The 3,808-nt window shown below is 41.2% G+C and overlaps 1 long non-coding RNA gene across 1 annotated transcript; it reads right to left on the minus strand.

Annotated features, from left to right (window-relative positions):
* Positions 1–2,000: 2,000 nt before the first annotated feature.
* On the minus strand, positions 2,001–3,509 carry LOC105046337 (uncharacterized). Its single transcript, XR_832246.4, has 2 exons — positions 2,360–3,509; positions 2,001–2,261 (listed from the first exon to the last, which is right to left on the minus strand). It is a non-coding gene; the product is annotated as an uncharacterized lncRNA (long non-coding RNA).
* Between the last annotated feature and the right edge of the window lie 299 nt (positions 3,510–3,808).

Consider the following 3,808-nt stretch of genomic DNA (forward strand, 5'->3'; position numbering starts at 1 on the left):
TTTTATGTGTTTATAGCTCTCATGATTATCAAATGGTGAGGTTTGGATAAGATTAATTTTACATGAAATAAGCTTGATGACAGAATGCATGCATGTATTCTAAAAGTTTTATTGAAGATCTAAATGTTCCCCTGAGTGGTCATCTAATGCAGTGTTTTTACTAATTGACCATGATATTCACATTTTACAACTAAGCTTTATTCATCATTTGCATCTGCTTAACAATGTCATCCTCCTTGGTTAGCGACGTTCTGTCAACACTTTTGTCACAGTATATGTGTCCTATTATCTATGCAGGCAGTGTGCAAAATAAGTCTTCTGTTGACGAGTCAAAGTAATGTTATCAATTTGTCAGATGATCCTGTTTGATGATTTGCCTCTTGGGCTTCACTTTTTTTAAAATAGTTTTCTCTTCTTCTTTTTCCTTCTTCTTTAATCTATCGTACAGGTACTGTGGACCAGTTTCAGTGGATAGCGATCTGGTGAAGGTAAGATGGTTTTGCGTGAAGCAATTCATGTGAATAAGTGGCCTGTCGTTGATGCAGCTCAGGAGACCGATATCAGGCAATTGCTATCCTGATGTATAAAACCTACAAGTAATTAATGTCTTCTATATATTGGCAAATGAAAGCAGAGTTTCAATTACCATACTCGAGCATAGTAAATGAAAGCAAAGTTAAAACCACGCAAGTAATCAACATCTTCCTCTTCTATTATATGTAGCAATATCACAGTAGCATTATGGTCAGACAACAATTAATCATTGTTTTGTCATAGTATAACATTTGATGCATTGGCACGCTGCAACATCTCATCCAGTCCATTCCAAGGACTATTTGATATTTAATTATGTTTCAATTCTCACAGTTTACCGTTTTTCTTATATATGCAGCTTGACAAAAGTGCTCCTGGAAGGCCAAGATGACAGAATATGAAGAGGAGACCTGCATTCCTAAGTTTAACATAGACATCAATGGCTTGCCCATATGCAACTGGTGCTGCTGCGTATGTGAAATAATGTCACCCTGATTGGGCACCAGCAGCAATCAAGTCTGCTTTGGTAACCACTGGTAACCTATTCTGTCCTTCCAATATTTCCCTCAAAACATGCTGCAAATTTCTTTTACATGTTTAATTAGTATCACGTACACCCTGCAACAACGAGTTACCTGTTTTTGATATGATGTATGTGCAGATCATCTAGTGAATGCTTCCAATGATGCAGATGTTGAATTAGCCAATGGTGCAGGCCAAGTCAATCGTAATTCTGCTGTTAGTCCTGGACTTATCTATCATATTGAGATAGGTGACTTATGGACAAATGTTGTGCAACCAAGGTTACACTACCAGAGATGTTAGACTTATAACTAGAGATGCAAGCAGTTGCTTCAAGGAATCTAATGGATCCCCTGCAATCTGAATGACCCATCCATGGCATTCCTTACCGAATTGGAAAAGTCTTTCAAAGGACAATTCCCAAGGACTTCTGCAAGTGTTGGCAGTGCTAATTCAACATACAGTACGACGATCAGCTTAAGTTCTAATCTTGCGTCTCTGTCATTCCCAGTATTCTATCCTTTAAGTCATTTCCAGAGAAGCAGAAATTTGTGGTGCAGGTTGCCTCAACTTCACTGGTGTGGTCTGACGGTGTGCATAGCGTGAGAAATCCTATTGTTGTATATAAGAAGTACGCACCACTGTTACGTTTGCGATAGGTAATCAATGAGGGAACAAGTTTATTGACTCACATATTACTGTAGCCTGTTATCTGTAGATCCTTTATTTGATTGTTTCAGAAGCCATTCTCTCTTCTCTGACATTTTGCTCTCAATACTTCATTCTTTGTTTTCTTTGTACAAACCCATGGCTCTAATTAACTTCTATGATGTCAATTTATTATGTTGTGTATGATCATGCTGATTTTACTTGATCAGACCATACTCTTTGAGCAACAATTGCACCATTCCAAAAGTTCCTAGCTATCTAATAGTTAAGTACGATTTACAGAGATGACCATATCATATTGAGATTTGCTATTATTGAAGGCATTTACACGGCTATTTTGGTGCTTCAAGTACCAAACTCTTCAGAAGTTATTTACAAGGCCAGAAAATCAAAATTGAGATGCCTACATCACAAGGATTTCCAGGGACGACAGTCCAGTTTGGCGCAAGTGGATTCCCAGGTGCTCCTGCACTCACCTCCCACTCCGTCGCAGCACCGGCAGGCGAGGCCCAGCGACCCCAACACCTTGACATACCCTGAACCATGCCATGATCGAAACGCTTATCAGACATTCATATCCATCCCTTCAACTACGCATAATTAGACAAAAGCATAAATAGGTAAAGTCTCTTACTCTCTTGTTTCGCCGAGGGTGATGGCAGTGGCCTGGCTTCTGCAAACCCGGACATGCGAAGATGGATTGAAACCAAGAGCAGCAGGAAGAACAAGGGAGCCCTTCGTGATTCCATGTCTCCTGCTCTTGGTCGGAGGGTTGCAACCTGGAAGGCTTTATATAATAAACATTGACTCCGTGGAGGTCTTGGTCCTCTTGGAGGTATTCTTATTTCTGCGCGATGTGAAATGATATGCTTATATGCCCTTGAGAAATTTACAACCATCCTCCTTGCCTGTGAACCGAGTCACCAACTTCATCTGTCCTTTCTGGGTCTATGAGAGAGAAGAGAGACAGCTCACAAGAGAACGATCCCTCAGGATCTATCATTGGTCGTTTGATTGCTCAATGATGAAAACATGTTCCTCCTTGTCCCTTTTGAAGTGGTGGGGTATTGTGGTGCTTCTAGAGGGAGCCCAGCCGGCGTTGCACGCGTCTACCCTTCATTGAGGTCTCCTCCCCCCCCCAACCCACAAAGCAATGGGACCCACTCTCGTGGACAGACCTGGCAAGCAATTGCATGGAAATTTCCAGATGCCTGTCGCTTATGATTTAGTCTATTTCATGGGGCGTATGGAAGGGTAGAAGAGCTCAGCTGAATCTTGGCTGGCAATGTCGGACAAAAAAAAAAAAAAAGTGGGCCCCATATACTTGTCGTGTACTACGGTCCAACACTAGAAGTGGGCCCACCAATTTGTGAATGTAATTGTGACACGTCGGCATGGACGGCTGGTTGCTGTTCTTATTTGCAGGAGATTGCCTACCTGTCACCTTACAGTCGGTGGTTTCGTTCATGATAACGTCGGCAGCCCTAAACGGTCAATTTTTGTGTGAGTGCGGGTAAGGTGATAAGACGGAGTTTACTGCTGTATTATATAATAAAAAAGCTTGGGCATCTTCTGCCACGTGCTGCATCCAATGGCTAAACAAAAATGGACGCAACGAAGGGGCATGAGTAACGCCGCTAGAGTCGTTGGGCTCTTCTTTAATGTTATGGTATAGATTTTAATTAATTTACGACCGCTATCTTTCTCGTGAGCACAGTAGAAAGGTTCGAATAGATTTACCCTCTACCAGGGTCGTCCAAGGTCAGCCCAACAGTTGTCATAAATTTTAGTAATGAAGTATCTCTTGGCTCTTGGGTCTTAACGTTTACTTATCATAAATTTTAGCAAGGAGGAGGAGCCTAGTAAATAGAGTACTTCATTCTTCTGTCTACTTGTATGTACCCAAACAATCGGACTTGCAATTTGATTGGACGAGGATAATTTGCACGGCAACTTGTCACAAAGAGCCGTGGAATAGAATGACTGGTTCAAATGAAGGATGATGACCTGATAAGCTCTTATTCTGTTTACTTGCATATGTCCATAAAATAAAGACCATTTATTTATTGGATCGAGGAGGATA

Source organism: Elaeis guineensis, chromosome 5, assembly GCF_000442705.2.
Source record: "Elaeis guineensis isolate ETL-2024a chromosome 5, EG11, whole genome shotgun sequence".
Classification (NCBI taxonomy): Eukaryota; Viridiplantae; Streptophyta; class Magnoliopsida; order Arecales; family Arecaceae; genus Elaeis; species Elaeis guineensis.